Below are 21,119 nucleotides of genomic sequence, written 5' to 3' on the forward strand. Positions count from 1 at the left end.
ATATATATATATATATATATACTGATATGCCAATTCAGTTGGATACTCATCCAAATGCTTGTCATGAACTAAACAATGAACATTCTTAACCCACTTGGATTTTCCTTCATGAATTCCTAGACTGACATATTCTAAGTTGTCACAATATGATTAAGAAGGTCATGAATTATTCTAGGTCATATTGCAGTGAATATGATATTATTTACAAAATGGGGCCTCTGAAAGCCTTCACCATCTCTCAGGAATTACTCCTCCTTTTGGATTCTATATATCCTGAAGGATATGAGGCCTGGCAACACAAATTAATTTGAGCATATGCACATAAAATAAATCTTCACATCTAACATAATTTGGGGGGACTTGAGAGATAAATTTTTCAAAACAAGGAAATTATCAAAATAATTTTACAATGATGAATTATATCATTACTAAAAGGGGAATCAAAAAGAAATCACTAAATGTCAATCCATATAGCTACTTCTTTTTATATTTAATAAATTTCATGAGAATGTCTATGCAGTGATCAAAAGTATCCTTGACAAAAATGAGGAGGATATGAAGACTTCCACAGTTGCTGTTCATCAATAAACTAAACCTTCACCATTACAGAAATGAACTAAATGTAGAAAAATCACAAGATTAAACTATGTTTTTTTCTTAATTTAAACCTTTACCTCAGGAGAGTAAAATATGTTAAGAATGTGTGAGATTCTTTGATAAATGAAATCACAAAAATAGCACTATCTAGAAAGTCCGTGATTCTCTATTCAAACAAATTATACAACAATGTGTCATGAGATGACTAAAATAATTCCCCTGTCAAGAATTTTACATAAATGTGTTGAAAATCTAAAGCTTTTCAAATAGAAATCTGAAAACTGAAACTACATTTATGCTCTCCAGTGTAAATATCCCACAACATGGTCATTTTTTGACCTCTCAATTTACAAATTTAGCAAGATATAATAAAACAAAGAGTAAGTATTCTTGTGAATTTTCTAAGTAGTTGCAAGGACTCCCTGATTTCCTAATTCAATTTCAATCATGTTATATGAGCAAATCTGCTAAACAACAAAACTGATATTCCTGTACTTGCCATTCCCATCTTTGTCCCATTATTTCCTATTATATTTAGAGTTTCACTCAGCCATTTATAATTAGGTCAGACCACATGTTTGACTTGAAAAGTCCAACCAGTTTTTGGTGTTGTTGCTTTATGAACAAAATTCTCTCTTTTCCCATAATAAATTATAAAATCTCAAATATAGCTGACATATTTCATTCCTGACCCATGGAAGGAAGGGAAAAGAATAAGCATGTATATAGTACCTACAGTGTGATAAGGATTGTGATGAGTGCTTTACAAATATTATTTCATTTGACCTTTACATTATAAAACATAGGCACTTATATTATCTCCATTTTTATAAATTAAAAAGCTAAGGCAAATGGGCTACATGACAGGAAAAAGAAGAAGAATGAAGATGAGCAAGAGGAAGAGAAAGAAAAAGAAGAAGAGCTATTTCTGAATTGGGCAGGCCTAGTCCTTTCTAACTCTAAAACATTTCATTCTAGTCTAATACAGAATCATATGTAAATGATAGTTTTAGAAAAGGTAGTTAACCAGTATCTTTAGACCTGAGAAAAAGGAAATTTAGAAAATGGGTCTAGCCACTTTATTTGACTGATTTAAATATACCTTTGGAAATTTTTGTTAAATGTATATAGAACCTTGTATATTGATAATGATAGTGAATCATTTATATAGCACTGTGAAATTTACAAAACATTACATGTATGCATACACATATACACATATATACACACATACATATGCATATATACACACACACACATATCCTTCAGGTAGGGTGACTGAACATCTCTAGAATTTCACTTTAATAATTCTTCATATTTATAAAGTATTTCAAAATCAAAAAGCATTTTTCTCAATATAGTTCTATTAAATAGGCAATATGATTACTATCATAGCTATTTTACACATGAAGAAACCAATGAAAAGTGGTTAAATAAACCAAAATCTCACAACCTCTAAAACTCCTAATTAGGACTTGAAATACACTATTCTGAGTCTAAAAATAAAGTATTCTTTGTTATTCATTGTAATGGGCTAAATCTCGAATTGATGCACTGAGGTCCCAAGCACGTGAGGCTAAATAGTAATTGGACCATACTCTATTAATATATATGCTTGGAGAAAGAATGCCCCCCCCCCCCACTCTTTGTGCAAGTCCTGATGTGTTGTATAGGAAATGACACTTTTGGTGGGTGGAGGCAGAGGGGCGGAGAGAGAAGAGGAAGGGACTGCTAGCTGGCTTCCTGTCACAGCTGCTCACATTGCAATCTCTATCCCCCTTCAGCTCTGCTAGCTGGGTCCTGTCACAGCTGCCCATATTGCTATCGCAATCCCCCTTCATTTCAAAAAGAATAAAGATTGAGGATTTCCCATTAACCTGAATTCCTGACTCTGGCTGATTTTAAAATATGCAGTCATCACAATTCAATATGCTGAATTTAAAAAATAAAGTTTGAGAATTTCTGGATAAAACCACACATATATCATAAAATGTACTTTTTTGTTTTAACTACTAAAGCAGTTAGTTAAATAACCAAAGAAATGAGCATTTTTCCCCTGAAAAATACTAATGGATAATTTTACTATACTCATGGATATCCCCTTCAATCAAATGGCTTTGATGTGGTGGTAAAGGTTAAATGACAGATCTATTAAGTACTCACAAACAGCAAGTAGACACAAAGGAGAGGAAGTTGGATAATGAAGGCAGGAGCCCAAGATGAGCAGACATGATAGCCATGATCTAAACCAGAGAAGGTCAGAGACAGCCATCATAGCAATAGGGACAACAGGAGTGGTATTCAAGAAATTTAAATTAGATTAATACAAATGTAATAAAATATGTAGCAAATGTTAGTTTAAATAGTCTCTGTCACAGAAATTTTAAATATTTTTATTATGTAATTGAGAATCTTGAGAAGACATAAATATCATTCTGTACGTATTAACTAAGATGGTACCAAGAAAGACTAGATGAAACATAGAAATAAATCAACCCAAGAATTTCATTCTTGAGAGACTGAGTTAATTATAAAAATGAAAGTATCTGAAGAGGCATTTCCTAAGAGACTTGGGTATAGCACTTCTAAAAAAATATTATTAAAAATATTCTTGTGGAGGGGTGGAGCCAAAATGGATTGGTACCCATTTCACAAGGCTTTCTTGGAAGAATTCAAAAAGGATCTTAAAAGAGTCAGATAAAATGAGGACAGGAAATGAGATGTTTGCATGAGGGTATGGAAAAGGAAAAATAGAAATTATTTGAAGAAAATGTGTTAAAATAGGTATGATAGAGGCAGCTAGGTGGTACAGTGGATAGAGCACCAGCCCTGAAATAAAGAAGACTTGAATTCAAATCTGGCCACAGACACTTAACACTTCCTAGTTGTATGACCTTGAACAACTCCCTTAACCCCAATTGCCTCAGCAAAAAATAAATAAATAATAAAGATAAAAATAAAAAATAAAATAGATATGATGAAATGGAAAAAAGGAAGACCATATAACTTCATACAACATAGATTTGATGAAATGGAAAAGGCAAATAACTCCTTACAAAATCGATATGAAAAAGAAATCAATTTGTTGAAAAACTGAATTTGTGAAATGGAAAAAAGCAATGAACAAAACAACTCATTTAAAAATTAAATTGGCCAAATACAAAAGAAGCAATAAAAGATAACTGATAAAATTGATTATAGAAATTAATTACTCAATGAGACATCAAAACTCACTCAAACAAAACTAAACAAGTGAAAAAAATAGAAGAAAATATAAAATACCTAATTGGAAACAACTGACCTAGAAAATAGATCTAGGAGAGACAATCTAAGGATTATTGGACTTCCTGAAACCCATGATGAAAAAAAGATCCTAGACATCATCTTTAAAGAAATCATCCAGGAAAAGTGCTGTGATGTTCTAGAACCAGAAGGTAAAATAGTAATTGAAAGAATTCACCAATAACCTCCTTAAAGAGACCCCTAAAAAACAACTCCAAGGAATATCATAGCTAAATTTTAGAATTATCAGATTAAGGAAAAATATTTCAAGCAGCCAAAAAGAAAGAATTCAAATATAGAGGAGCCACGATCACAATTACCCAGAATCAAGCAGTTTCCATCTTAAAACATTGAAAGGCCTGGAATCAGATAGTCCAAAAGTCAAAAGAATTTGGATTGCAGTCAAGAATCAGCTATTCAGACAATTTAAGCATTATCTTTCAGGGAATTCAATGAACATTCAATAATTCAAGTGGATTTTATTTATTTTTGATTAAAAGACCAGAGGTGAACAAAAAATATGATATCCAAATACAGAACTCAAGAGAAATATAAAAAGGTAAAAAGAAAAGAATTGGTGAAAACTACATCTCTGTTAGAAGTGTACTTAGAGAGTGCATTATAATTTGATGTATTTGTGATAATATGAAAAAGAAAATAATAATAATTTGACAAAAGTTGCTGGAAAAATTGAAAACTAATACAACAGAATCTAGACATCGACCCTAATACCAACATAAGGTTGAAATGGGTTCATCATTTAGATGTAAATAGTGATATAATAAGTAAATTAAAAGAACGAAAGGTAGTTTATCTCTCAGATTTGTGAAGAAGGAAGTATTTTTTGGCCAAACAAGAACTAGAATTCATTATTGAACAAAAAGTAAATAATTTTGAATATATTAAGTTAAAAGCTTATATACAAGCAAAGTCAAGACAGACAAAATTAGAAGGGAAGCAATAAACTGGGAAAACATTTTTATATTCAAAGGTTTTGATAAAGACCTCATTTCTGAATTATATAGAGAACTGACTTGAATTTATAAGCCATTCTTCAGTTAACAAATGGTCAAAGTATATGAACAGACAATTTTCACGTGAAGAAATTAAAACCATTTCTAGATGTATGAAAAGGTGCTCTAAATCACTATTGATCACAAAAATGCAAATTAAGACAACTCTGAGGTACCACTACACACCTCTCAGATTGGCTAAGATGAAAGGAAAAGATAATGTCAAATGTTGGAGGAGATGTGGGAAAACTGGGACACTAATGCATTGTTAATGAAATTGTGAATGAATCCAACCATTCTGGAAAGCAATTTGGAACTCTGCCCGAAGAGTTATCAAACTGTATATAACCTTTGATCCAGCAGTGGTTCTACTGGATTCATATCCCAAAGAGATGTTAAAGGATGAAATGGACCCACATATGCAAAAATGTTTATGGAAATCCTTTTTGTCATCACAAGAAACTAGAACCTGAGTGGATGCCCAACAGTTGGAGAATGGCTGAATAAGTTATGATATATGAATGTTATGGAATATTGCTGTTCAATAAGAAACAATCAGGAGGATAATTGCAGAGAATCCTGGAGAGACTTAAATAACCTGATGATGAGTAAAATGAGCAGAACTAGGAAATCATTGTATACTGCAACAACAAAACTATACGATGATCAATTCTGGTAGATATGATTCTTTTCAAAAATGAGATGATTCAGGTCAGTTCCAATGATCTTATGATGATGAGAGCCATCTACACCCAAACAGAGTATCATGAAAACTGAGTGTGTATCACAACATAGCATTTTGTTACCTATACCTTTTTCAATCACTTAGTGATCGCACTTGGAACTTCGTTTTTCACAATGTCTTGTTATCTCCAAACTTCTACATTCATATAAATATCTATTGAAGGCACATTTCACACCTTAAGTATAACTAGATCATCCCTTAAGTACAAACAAAAAGTGATTCTACTCTGGAAACTCTGGGAGAAAATGGAGTTTATGGCACAGGAAAGAAAGGTAAATTAGAAGAAACAAAGGATTTCATTGGAATATTGGCTGTGTGAACACCAGGCAATTAATCCCTAGGGTTAAAATGAACTCCCGGAGCAATTGGTAGTATGAAGTAACTCAACCAAAGAATAATTTAATATTTTCATCCATATGATGAGCTATAAAAGTAGTGAACAAAATGACTGCTTAGTTTGTCATATGTAGACACAGCCATGCTATAACTGCTATGCTGCTTTTCTTCTACAATTTAGAGTGACACAGATGAACAGAAGCCTCTGGCAAAGCCATTCTCCTTCTTCTAGCATTAAATATCCCTGGGCAAACAGCCAAAGGGTTATCTGCAAGAATGAGTTAGTTCATTATTAACATGGAAAAACTTGCTCATGAAGATTTTGTCTGAATGGATTTTTCCCAAAGAGTGCACCAGAGATTCTCTCTACAATGCTGTGCCCTCTCTGTGTTGTGTAGTAATAGACCCTGAATCACTTAGTGGCACTTCTGTTTATAGCACATTCCCTTTATGATCAATAAATTTCCCAGAACTGGGTATTTACACTTATGGGACTTTCCCATGTGAGGGAAATTCTATTCTTATCAGCTCTTTTATGTATGTACATAAAGAGCAATGTTTGTGGGACTATTAAAAAGTCCCCTTGATCTGGTTTGATAGACTATACCCTCAACAGAGTAAACAGGCTTAGAAATAGGTGAGTTTGCAATTGTAAATGAATGACTTGCATGTTTGCCACCTGGCAAATGGCAACCAGGAGAGAATTGTATTTCCTGAAGAGGATTTCAGAGCAGGCCAGTTTTCCTTTGCTCTCCAAGCTAGGGTACCTGAAATATCAGGAGACATAATGATGTTGTCATTGAGCACATCAGACAAAACAATATGCACATCAATCAATAACTGGAAAGAGCCTTGAAAATATTTATTACAAGTTTTCATAAAATATGAATTATACTAATAATTGGCATATTACAAAAACTGGCATTTTAGAGACAAATTATATGACAGGCTAAAAAGATCACAATCTTCTTGGCAAAGAAGGATGCTTTATTTTTTTTTTAATTCATAGTTGTAATGGATAGAAGGTATATAAATCAAACATTTCATAAGAGCCAAAATTTTTATCAGTCACAGAAATGCTTTCCACAATTTCTCAACAAACTCCATAAGCATCCCTTAGAAAGATAATTTTGTGACTCTGAGAAAGGAATGGCTTTGGCACTGTAAGTGATCTGCTCTATTGATTTGAATGGTGTTCAAAGGAACACAAGAGAAAGCAATAATATCAAAGAATCATTCATTCTGTTTCCAAACATATTCAAGATGGCAAAAACATTTCCATGGACCTTATAAAGCTAAAATAAAGATGTATTTCCTATTCTTCTCTTCCATCAAAGAAATGATAAATCAGAAAACATCACTCTCACTGTTCAAAACTGGTACAAACTATTCTTGCTAGATAACAGATCTTGGGACTTTCAGTATCATTTTGAAATAATTCCCTATCTTGTGTCACTACCCTTCAGCTTATCATTTTCATAGAAAATTCAAGAGTAGAGATAGTGTCCAATTAGAGGTTTCTGTTATTTACACAGTTAAATGGGGCAAACTGCTCCTTTTGCAGGCATCTGAGTATGTCATATTTATTTCAGAATTTTACACATATTTAAATATGTGTGTATTTCTTAGAGAGCAAGACCACTGAGTTATACTAAGTATGTAAGTATGATGGAAAAGAAATTACTTATTAAACAGCATTCAAAGCACCTTATAATTAAGGGAATCAAAATCTCATAGTGGAGTGATAGGTTTGAAACAACCTAAGTAATTCCTTGTGGGAGAGGTATTTCATTGAAATGTCAGGGTGTCACCCTGAAAGTAATCCCAAATTCAGTTCCTTCTTTGGTTGGAGTTGATGAATTATTGGAGTGCCTTGTGTGTTTTTGTGTTCTTTTCATCTTCAAAAATTTTTAAGAGGTGAAATGAAAGTTTCTATCTTCTTGACAGATACCTTGAGTGTTTTTAAATAAGCTTACTTATATTTGACAAAACATAATTACAATAGAAATCTTGAGTATATTAGGAGATTTTATTGGAGTTACTCCAGATGGGGGCAATAAACCAAAAAAAAAAAGTTTCCCTCTTTGAAATTAAATTTCATAAACATACATAACATAGATGGGTAATTAGATGGGTAGTAGATAGAATGCTGGGGTTAGAGTCAAGAAGACTCATTTTCATGAATTCAATTTGGCCTCAGATACTTACAAGCTGTGTGACTCTGGGCAAATCACTTAACCCTCTTTGCTTCATTTTCTCATTTGTTAAATGAGCTAGAGGAGGAAACAGCAAACCAATCTAGTATGTTTGCCAAGAAAACCCCAAATGGAGTCACAAAGACTTAGACATGACTGAAATGACTGAAAAAAAGCAACAAATTTCAACATTACTAAAAAGCAGATGAGAATATTCAGAGCAACCAGTGTTTTTGGTATACAATAAATTGAACATTTTATAAAAAGCCTGAAGCTTCATCTATGATTTCCTCACAAATACTTGAAAATTCCTATAATCATGAATGTTACATTTGAAAAGAATTTTCATTTGAAAGAACTGACCATTAAGCTTAGAAGGTTTTTGGAGGTGTTTTATTTTTTTAAACTGTGTTGTTGCTGTTGTCTTTCTATATCATAACAATGTCTATTTATCAGTTTAATGATTTGCTGTGCTCTTTTTACACAGACGTTTTTCTACTCTGTCTTCAAATGTTTCTTTGCTTAAACTTCTCAGATAGGTCAGTGAGCAGAAACATATGTACTCAGGAAGCATCCTTATGCAATTGGAGTGTCCACTAGCAGCTCTACCCCTACCAGTAACTTAACACATTTTCTTACTTTTAAATAAGACAATACTCACCTGAAATCCCATAATACTTCATTCACATTTCTTCTTTACTCAACACTAAAACATAAAATCATATTTAAAATTCACCAATAAAATTCATCATTACTAATTGATGTATGAACATAAAATTGATTTTGGCTCACTATTACACTTTCAGCAGAATATAGCTATAATTACCAGCTGACCAATTATCACAAATTATATTCATATAAGTAAGATGCATTTGATAACCTAAAAAAGCAAGATTCTGTATATTCTCTAAAAATTTGTATTTAAACATTATATCCTCTGTACCTTGGAGCATATTCCTTTAATCTTACAATATCATTCTAATGTAGTCCCCTGCTTAGACCCTTATGGCTCCATGGCAATTATTTTAGTCTTCTCTGGTTGACAATTATACTCTCTATATCAATTGTACCAAAATTTCTCTCTCAAGTCTCATAATTCATCCCACCTTATCTTTTAATAGATCATGCTATCTTCCCTTATATTTTGGAAAAAATTAAATTAATTTATAATTAATAATTTTGGTTAATTTGTCAATTAATACTCTCTTCCATCTGACACCTAAAATTCCTTTTGAATCTTCAGCTTCTTTATTCCAGTCTCAGAGGATGGAATGATTCCTTTCCTTCTCAATGCAGATTCTACTTATTCCATGGTTTCATATCTTATCTCCTTTGTGGGAACAACTCACTAATCATATCATCTCTCATTTTCAGTCTCTCCCTATCTATTGACTCCTCCCTCATTTCCCATAAACATTCTAACTTATCCCCAGTCCTAAAACAAAGCAACAACAAAAACAACAAAAACTTTCACTTAACTCTGTCATTTTCTCAAACTTACTATAATATTTTGATAGCTCTGTGATATAATTGATGTGAGAAGGCTTTTTAAAGTACAACTCAAAGACCACCATACACAATTTTATTTTTTTTGTTTATGTTGTCTTACAAATATTCTAAAGGGAGTATAGCCAGTGATTTGAGAGCTTTCCTCAACATCTATTCACTCTGAGTGATAACCAAAAGATCATGATATCCTTCCATTAATTATTCTTCATTCTAGTTGTGATTGACTCACTTGCTTTTCAAATTACACATATATCAAGTTGAACTATTTACCCCACTTATACTTATTACTTTTTTGTTTTTAAAAATGTGTGGCTATTGTCTTTGTATCTCTCTACTTACCTTTTGGGTGGTCTCAACTTTAATTCTCTAGAGATTATGTTATTCTATAATGACTACTCAGAAATCTGTTATTCTATGACATAACTATTCATAAATCTAGGACAGAATTTTCTGTGCTAAAGAAATCAATTTTCTCTCCATCCAAGTCATGTTTCATTTCATTACTTCTATCCCACCACTCCACTGAAAACAGGTTCTCAGTGGTGATCAATTATCCATCTGACTCCCGGCTCAAACAACCCTCCTTTTTTATAGCTCCTCTCATTTTTTTTTACCTTTCCCCTTCTACTTCTTTTCTCCCTTCTATTAACTGCCCCCTTCCTTTTCCCTTTCCACTCCTATTTTCCTATAGGGTGACAACTTTTTTGTGAAGTTAAATATTTCTGATATTCTCTCTTTGAGCCAAATCTGATGAGAGTAAGAATAGGTCTTTTTTGCCTCTTCATGAAATTCAATTTACCTCATTTTACCTCCATTTTCTGCTTCTTCTAATACAATCCCCTTTCCACCTCTAGTTTCTTTTTTATATTATCACAATAAAATTAAACTACACCTGCATCCTTTAAGCAGACCCATAACAGAGATATAGTTCTCAAGTGTTAAATATATCATCTCCCCATTTAAGGACACAAACTTTTTATTTTTAAAAGAAAGGTTTTTTTCTTTGTTTTTTGTTTCTACTGTTTCCTTCCTGTAGTGGGTGAGAGTGGCCAAGTCCTACTTTATTCTCAGGTTTAGAGGCTCACTCTTTGCTTTTTGCATTAGAATCTGATGTCTCACAGTAAATCTGCTGATTCACTGACTTCTTAGCCAGAAGAGTAGCCAAAGCTAATGTATTTCAGATAAAAGCCTCCCTGTAGTTTCCCTGATGCTTGAATGCCACACCACCTGGGATCCCTAAACTGCACTTGCGCTCTCCCCACCCCCACTTCTCCCCCTGCCTGATTGAAACAGACTTTTTCTAAAGTTCTTCCAAAATATTTTCTCCTGGAAAATTGTATTTCGCTCCAAATATTTGTGGATTCTGTCGTTCCAAAACCATTTTTGCAATTTCATCTGATGTTGGTTCTGAGGGATTCTGGGATGAGCTCAGATAAAGACCTGTCTACTCTGTCATCTTGGATTCACCCCCTGATCAGTTATCCTTTAAGTGCTAAATCCAAATTATTTTCCTCCTCATTGATCTCTTTATATCCTTCCACAGTACTGAGTCACTAAAACTTAATTATGTACAAGGTCTTTGGTAATTACTAGGAATATAAAGACAAAAAGAAAACATTTCTTTTAATCAAAAAACTGCTTTTTTTTTAGGTATTCTTGACCTATATGACAGTTTTTCACCCATTTTATCTGACATTCCTTTCTTCTACTTCTTTCCCTTTCTAAAAACTCCAAAAGTTCTGTCCTAAGCCCTTTGTTTTCTCCACATGTTCTATTTTTGTGATCATATTTGCTTCTGCCATAAAATCTAATATCTTTTCCATACAGATTTTTGTCAAGTTTGATTTTTCTTTGACCCCATTTGAGGTTTTCTTGGAAAAGACACTAAAGTGGTTGGCCATTTCCTTCTTTAGATCATTTTACAGATGAAGCAACTAAAGCAAATAGGATTAAATCACTTGTCCAGTTATTATAGCCTCTTCCATCTTCATTACTGCCATATTTGCTAGTTTTCCTCACCACCAATCTAGTCCAGTGAAAGGTGCAGATTCTTCATCTTTTCCTAATAGTAGCCTCTCTGTGGTCCAGAGAAAAAGGCTTTAATAACTAATTAAAATAATAGCTTATTTTTATCATTGTGGATTATAATATAAAAATAATATGACACATAAAATCTAAAATAACAAGTAAAAATGATAATAATGTTATAATTTATTCCACAAACTCATAAAAAGAAATTGGCCATAGAAATTTTTCTCCAATGTCATCCTGATACATGCATGTACACACACATATGTGTATAACATATAAATCTGTATATATCTTGCACACAAACATATTTCCTATGTGCATATGAGAGATAACATTGTGTAATGATTAGGAACTGGCCTCATACTTGAAAGAGTTGGATTCAAGTCCTGTTTCTTACACATAATGACTGATTGAGTGGACAAGTCACTGAAGTTACTCAAACTATTAATGCTCTAACCAATTCTTTGTGACTCTATTTCAGAAAAATTACTGACTTGCATCAATAGTGGGAATTTCTGAAGCTGAGGATTCCCTATACATCAGTCTGTAGCTATATTTATGTATCTTTAAATTTGTCTGTGTGTCTACCTGTGTATTTATGTCAGTAAGTATATATGTTGTTCTTCAATAATTGTCATCATTTCCAACTCTTCACAACCTCATTTTGAATTTTCTTGGCAAAGATACTGAAGTAATTACCATTTCCTTCTTCAGTTCACTTTAAGTTGAGGAAAATGCGGCAGTCAGGCTTAGGTGACTTGCCCATAGCCAGTGAAGGTTTGAAGTTAGATTTTGAACTCAAAATTATGTGTTTTCCTGATTCCCAGAGAATCAAAATTCTATCCACATGTTTGGATAGATACCCTTGTCCTTTTTTTTTTTTTAAATACAAAATTGTTTATTCTTAAATAGATGTGACTTTGGATAAAACATCCCATCTCAGTTTTTTTCATTTGTAAAATAAAGAGATTAGCTATTTCTAAATTCCCTTCCAGTTTTAAAACAATGATCCTATGAGGTCATCATTAAGTAAATTTGACTTGTAAAGTAAAATTGCAACCCAGTTCTAGTTTTAGAATAAAACAGAATACAATAAAAGGCATCCTGCCCAAGTTACCTATCCCAAAAACATAAGGTATAATTTTTGTTTATGTCAACTTTCTTTTCCTGACAGATTTACAAAACAGAAGATTGTTTTTTTTGTTGTTTTTATTTTATTTTATTTTATTTATTTTATTTTTATTTAATAGCCTTTTATCTACAGGTTATATGCATGGATAACTTTACAGCATTAACAACTGCCAAACCTCTTGTTCCAATTTTTCACCTCTTACTCCCCCACCCCCTCCCCTAGATGGCAGGATGACCAGTAGATGTTAAATACATTAAAATATAAATTAGATACACAATAAGTATACATGACCAAAATGTTATTTTGCTGAACAATAAGAATCAGACTTTTAAATATTGTACAATTAGTTTGTGAAGGAAATCAAAAATGCAGGTGGGCATAGATAGAGGGATTGGGAATTCAATGTAATGGTTTTTAGTCATCTCTCAGAGTTCTTTCTCTGGGCGTAGCTGGTTCACTTCATTACTGCTCCATTGGAAATGATTTGGTTGATCTCCTTGCTGAGGATGGCCAGGTCCATCAGAACTGGTCATCATATAATATTGTTGTTGAAGTATATAACGATCTCCTGGTTCTGCTCATTTCACTCAGCATCAGTTCGTGTAAGTCTCTCCAGGCCTTTCTGAAATCATCCTGTTGGTCATTTCTTACAGAACAGTAATATTCCATAGTATTCATATACCACAATTTATTCAGCCATTCTCCAACTGATGGACATCCATTCAGTTTCCAGTTTTTAGCCACTACAAAAAGGGCTGCCATAAACATTCGTGCACATACAGGTCCCTTTCCCTTCTTTATAATCTCTTTGGGATATAATCCCAGTAGTAACACTGCTGGATCAAAGGGTATGCACAGTTTGATAACTTTTTGAGCATAGTTCCAAACTACTCTCCAAAATGGTTGGATTCGTTCACAACTCCACCAACAATGCATCAATGTCCCAGTTTTCCCGCATCCCCTCCAACAATCATCATTATTTTTTCCTGTCATCTTAGCCAATCTGACAGGTGTGTAGTGGTATCTTAGAGTTGTCTTAATTTGCATTTCTCTTGTTAATAATGACTTGGATCATCTTTTCATATGACTAGAAATAGTTTCAATTTCTTCATCTGAGAATTGTCTGTTCATATCCTTTGACCATTTTTCAATTGGAGAATGGCTTGATTTTTTATAAATTAGAGTTAATTCTCTATATATTTTGGAAATGAGGCCTTTATCAGAACCTTTGACTGTAAAAATATTTTCCCAGTTTATTGCTTCCCTTCTAATCTTGTCTGCATTAGTTTTGTTTGTACAATAACTTTTCAGTTTGGTATAATCGAAATTTTCTATTTTGTGATCAGTAATGATCTCTAGTTCTGCTTTGGATACCCTTGTCCTAACACATCAATGGGATTGAGAATCCTCAGTAAGTCTTGACTTATTATAGCCCAACTAAGAAAACAGTTTACTAAAGGTGGTCATTTCCCATGATGCAGTTTATGGAAACCACAGGTAAGAGGTGGGTAACTCAGGTAGATAGCAAAAGTGTAAAACAGTCCCCAAAAGAGCTTGGAAGCCTTCACACCAGTTCCATTCATCACTGAAAAGATTTACACCCCCAGAGGTCATGGCACTAATAACTAAAAAGATAAAATGTCCATAGAAAAAATGTCAAAGTGTGAAATGAGTTGGTCTCAAGGCCATAGAGGCATCTTGGAAATGTTCATAAAAGATTGTAAAAGGCAAATAAGAGAAGTAGAAGAAAAATTGGGAAAAGAAATAAGAGGTGTACATGACAGAGTCAACAGCTTGCAAAAGGAAGGAAAACAGTTGACTGAAGAAAACAACCTTTAAAAAATACAATTGGCCAAATGCAAAAAAAAAAAATCACTGAAGAGAACACGTTCAAAAGTAGAATTAACCAAATGGAAAAAGAGATACAAAAGCTAACTGAAGAAAATCACACATTAAAAACTATGACCTTTGTGACAGAAAAAACTAGTCAAACAAACTAAAAAGAATGAAACAAATGGAAGAAAATGTGAAATATCTCACTGGAAAAACAGATGACCTGAAAAATATATCTAGGAGATAAAATTTAAAAATTATTGGCCTACCTGAAGGCCATGACAAAAAATAATGAGTCTGAATAGCATATTGTAAGAGATCATCATTGAAAATTGCCCCATTTTTTCCAGAAATAGAAGGAGAAAATTCTTTGCAAGAATCAATCAGGTACTCCTACACATCTCTCAGATTTGCTAAGATGACAAGAAAAGATAATGATGAATATTGGAGGGGAAGTGGGAAAACTGCACCCAGAGTGAAGACTGTGGGAACTGAGTGTGGTTCACAACATAGCATTTTCACTCTTTCTATTGTTGTTTAGTTGCACTTTGTTTTGCTTTTGTTTTACTGGTTTGATTTGATTTTTCTTATGTGACACAATAATTTTATAAATATGTATGCATATTTACACATATGTTCAATATTAACATATATTTCTACTTTAATCTATATTGGACTACTTTCCATCTAGGGGAAGGTCTGGGGGAAGGGGAAGAAAATTGGAGCACAAGGTTTTGCAAGGGCTAATGCTGAAGAATTGTCCATGAATATCTTTTGAAAAATAAAAAAGCTTTAATAAAAAAAATCTACAATATATATATATATATATATATATATTATATATTACTGACAAAGCCCCTTAGCAAAAGATAGAGAAATTTTGTTTAAAATAACTCTAGACAAAATAAAGTACTTGGGAATCTACCTGCCAAGGCAAAGTCAAGAAGTATATAAACACAATTACAAAACACTTCTCATACAAATAAAGTCAAATCTAAACAATTGGGAAAATATCAATTAATCATGAATAGGCTGAGCTAATATAATAAAAATGACAATTCTACCTAAACTGATCTTGGTCTATTATTTAGTGCCATACTTACCAAAATGCCAAACTATTATTTTATAGAAATAGAAAAAATAATAAAATTCATCTGGAAAAATATAAGGTCAAAAATACCAAAGAAATTAATGGAACAAAATACAAAGGATGGTAGCTTAGCAGTACCAAACCTAAAACTATATTACAAAGCAGCAGTCATCAAAAACATCTATTACTGGCTAAGAAATAGAGTGATGGATCAGTTGAATGGATTAAATACACATGACACAATACTCAAGGCCTAAATTAGTCTAGTATTTGATAAATCCCCAAACTCCAGCTTCTGGAATAAGAACTCACTATTTGACATAAATTGCTGAAAAAAATGGAAAATATGTCAGAAACTCAACATAGATCTACATCTCACACCCTATCCCAAAATACAGTCAAAATGGACTCATGATTTGGACATAAAGAATGATACCAAAAACAAATTAAGAGAGCAAGGAATAATTTACAATTTACCTATCAGATCTTGAAGAAGGGAGAAATTTATGACCAAAGAACGAGAGAACAATATGAAAGGCAAAATGGATAGCTTTGGTTGCCAAATGTCTGATTCTTGGCATATGTATTTAGAAAAGAGAGCAAATCCATAATTCTTATCCTCTACACAAAGACAGATTAAAATGACCAGCCCTAAATAAGAAAGTACTATTTATGTTTAGTATAACAGTTATTTTCCTGGTAGAGAACATCTGTCTTTTAAAGAGCTGGCCTACCTCTCTATAAACATGCTAGATCATATCAACTATTTATTATACCAAATATCCACAGAAAAATGTTGAAAATGTTTTCCTAGTCTTTGGAATGAATTTTTCCCATTCTAACCTTGATAGATTGGACTCTGATGTTTCCTCATATACAGAGATATATTCTTTCAGTTCTTGGGAAATCCAATAAAATAGTTCCCCTGAATATGAAAAGTCACATAAATGCTCCTGTAGTACCTTTCATTTAATGTTGAACTTAAAAGTTAATAGTTTTCTCAAGCTTTCACAGTTATGTCTGCATTGCAAACATAGATAGAACTCAAAAACCCAGACTTCCAACCTCCCAAAGTCAGCTGTTATATTTTTCATATAGTGATATAGAAGATAATTAGCAATAAGAAGAAAATAAGACAATAATAGTACTGTTTTCAAGTCTAATGGAATCTCTGGGTACAATATAAAAATCAATCTGTAATAGTTATGACGATTAACACAATTGTTAGACCTAATTGTACTTTTTTTTAGTTAATTTAACCAAAATATTTACAGGTTGTTTCCTCTTCAATATTATGTACACAAAATGCATTTAACGAATGCTATTTAAAGTTGAAATATTTTTGAAGACCCTGAAGAAAGGAAGGAATACAGAACATTTTGAGTCAAATTATACCATAAGATGCCTTTAGGCTTAACAATCTGATGTTTGAAAAGCCTCAGGGCATATTTGCAAGAGAAACCCCTTATTAATCTCAAAGACTTAAAACAGACATGTGGAATCATTGTGTGTAGGAAATTTCAGTAAGGAAATTCTCATTATAAGTGTACAGCAACTCTTCTACTAGGTAACTGACTTGTATGGTCTTAATATACCATATGTGTCAGAGGACAGAAATGAACTGAAGTATTCTGGATTCTTTATTAGACCCAACTCCTTAATATCAATACCAAGGACTAACGGAGTCAATTATCAATCTACTGTAATAGAGAAATTCCCAGAATGGAGTTTTCAGTGACATGGGAACCAAAATCATGAACCTTCAATTAATTCCTAACTTCTGTGCTTGAATCTTCACTCAAATATTTACCAGTTATATGATCCTATAAAAAGTCTCTTGTGTCTCTGCTTTCTCTTTTCTAAAATGGTCTTAAGGATAATACCACATCTGTGGTTCTTATCAAATGATGTAATAGTATTTTTTATTAATCATAGGTACTATGCATATAGACTGCTCCATTCTAATGGCCTGCCAAAGATAATAAAAACCACAGCTGCCCTCAAATTTAATGTACTGTCTGGGAAAAGGGAAAAAGAGAGAAATTACTTACATAAAAATATTATATTAAACATATATCAATGTTATTCTAGGTCAGAATCATGTTTATTTAGCCATGTTTATATCTGATGATGGCAGCAATAGATATTTTATGAGACAACTTGGTTACTCTCCATGACAGAAGTCGCTAAAAGATAGGGCTGAAATTCAAATTTAGGTTAAATATTTAGTATTAAAAGAGCTTGTAGAAAGCAACCACCTCAAAATTTTCATTTTACATATTGAATACATGTGTATCAGTGTGTGAGTGTGTGGGTATGTATGGGTGTGTATGTGGGTGCAGTATCAGAACCTTGTCCAATATCACTAGATTAATAACGATAATGAGGTTGTGAACAGAGAACATACAACTCTAAAGTCAGCTCTGTCTATTCCACTGCTTGTTACTTCCACAGTTTATCCTAATAATCAATTATAGATTTAGTACACATTAATTTGTTTAAATCTTTCTCATATCTATATCTGCTTTTGGCATAATTAATTCTATAACTATATATGACTATAACTAGTGTAAAATAGTATTTCCTTTTGTTTTCCCTGAAGTAATATATTTTTTACTTCATAGGCCTATCTTTTAGTTCTGTTATTTGAGGATTTATATTCTGTATCCACTTTATTTGTAACTTTAATGTTATTTAATAGTGTGTGTAAGTTCCATATATGTACATATATGTGTATGATAATTATATTATTATTATTATGAACTTTGATTACATCTTTTCTGAGTCTCCTTTTCAGAATAAAGTTTTAATTATTTTATTGTAACTTCATAAAGAATTGAAGAACTGCTTTCATTTTCTTGGAAAGATTTAATTCAGGAGAAAGAGAGAGAGGTCTGTGGAACATTAATTGAATTGAATTGAATGAAGAATAATATTAAAATAGTAATGTCATTAAAGTAAAGTGCTTTCTTTTTCGAAGTATATCTTAAATTGGAAGAGACAAATTAGACAGAAAACATGATATGAGTATGTATGTATAAATTTGGATGCTATTTTAATTAAGATTGTACATTTAGGCTTACTGGAAAAAGAGTCCCTAGAATTCTTAACTCTTTCAACAACTAGGTACCAAGACCAACACTAGACAAATATTGAAGAAATAAGGTAAAAACATAGAATCAAGGGACAAGAACAATTAGGGAAAGAATGGATAACAGGGAAAATAGTCTCCATTTTGTAAGTTCTTAGTCCCTGGCCAAGAAAATTATTTTCCCAATTTAACAAGGCAATTTTCCAAAATAGAATTAAGAGGCCACATTGTATAGTGGAAAGAACAAGAGTTAGGATACCTAGTTCAAATATCAATTCCACTACCTACCAATGATACCTGAAAGAATTCATTGTGGAATAAAAAAAAAATGTTTTTCCTTCTCAGGGTCTCAGTTTCCTTATCTATTAAACAAAAGGGTAGGATGAAATTATATTTAATGTGATTTCCAGCTCCAAAGATCTAAGTAGGCTAAATTTGCCTTTGGCACTCCTCACCTCTCACACAATCATTCCTACCACCTGCCTACCCTGTTCAGTCTTTCAGACACCATGATACTGCGTTACTTTATAACCTCATTTCCCCCTACATATGTGGGCTTCCCTTGTCCTTCAAGAAGGAAAGCAGTCTGAAAAACTCAACCTCATTAAGATGTTTTTGCCAGTTTTATTGAAAAAGGAAACATCAAAGTAGGGCAAGGCATAATCTCAAAAGAATGAACATATAATTGGAATTTAAAACATCACTAAAGCTTATTTTTCAGATAGCAGAAAGGGGAACTCAAAATATGTCATATGCATAATTGCCTATCATACTATAAAGTCAGCCTTTTTCAGAAGACTCCATATAATAGTGCCTTGGGCAAACTAGAAGTTCATTTGATAACACTATCATAAAGATGGACTGAGCTGAACGTAATTAATTGAAATTCTTTTGGAACTTTTTTATAAAGATGAATATATAGAAATAATCTTAAAATGTAATCAATGCCTAATAATTGTTATATAATACATAATTATATAATACAATAAAAGATGCACTGTATTGGATAGAGAGCTAGATTTGTAATGAAAGAAAACCAAGGCTCAAATTCTTTTTCTGACATAACTACTTTTGTGAACTGAGGAGTAACTTAACTTCTAAATGTCTCAAGTAACTCTATATGACCTCTGTCAAAAGTTTTTTTGTCTAAATCTGTGTTGTTAGGGGTTTTCCACTCATTGACAAAATTCCACTCATTGATTAAAAAAAGAAAATCACATATATTTCCTATAATTATATTATTGTATATTATATTCACAAAAAACTATCTACATGATTCAACATTTCTGTAAAGTCCTATTATCCTGGAAAACTTCAGTGATAGTTTCAGCAACAGAACAACTGGTTTCTTAGGTTGCCAAGGTAAGTAAATTAAAACTTACTAGCATTATTAGGCTGGCCTGCCCATTGATAAGTTTAGAAAATATGGTAATCTCAGAAATAAAGGAAGATACAAAACAATCCTCAATGCTTAGCATTTTTCTTCCAAAATAACAGTGGGGGAAGAGAAAGACAGACAGACAAAAGATACAGTTGGGGGGGGGAGGAAGAGTGAGGAGGGAGGAGGAAGGAGGGAAAGAAAAAGAGGGATGAAGGAAGGGAGGGGGGGATGAAGTGAATAAGCAGGGAAGGAGGTTCAGTAGATTAAAATCACTATTTTTTTATCCATCAATAAAGATCATCTTTTCTGATTTTATAAGTATGAGATTCTTCTATGCCCAAAGGGTTATAAAACTCTGCATACCTTTGATCCAGCATTACTGGATCACTACTGAGATCACTGCAGATCATTACTGGGTCTGTATTCCCCAAAAGGGAAAAGGATCCACATTTGCAAAAATGTTTGTAGCAGTCTTTTTGTAGTGTCAACAAATTGGAAATTTAGTGGGTACCTATCAATTGGGTAATAGATGAGTAATTTATGGTATGTGAATATAATAGAACCCTATTGTCCAATAAGAAATGATAAGCCACAGATTTCAGAAAAACCTCCCCTTACACAAAGCTGAGAGAAGTGAGCAGAACCCGGAGAATATTGTATCTAGATTGTATGATGATCAACTATGATAGACTTAGTTTTTCTAAGCACTACAGAAGGCAAGTCAATTTTAGTGGACTTATTATGGAAAATGCAATCAACATTGAGAGAAAGATTTATGGAGACAATGCAGATAGAACACTATTTTCATTTTTTTTTCTTTTTCTTCATGGTTTCTCAATTTTGTTCTGATTTTTCTTTCATAAAATAATAAATATGAAAAAATA

This window comes from Sarcophilus harrisii, chromosome 1, assembly GCF_902635505.1.
Source record: "Sarcophilus harrisii chromosome 1, mSarHar1.11, whole genome shotgun sequence".
Lineage (NCBI taxonomy): Eukaryota > Metazoa > Chordata > Mammalia > Dasyuromorphia > Dasyuridae > Sarcophilus > Sarcophilus harrisii.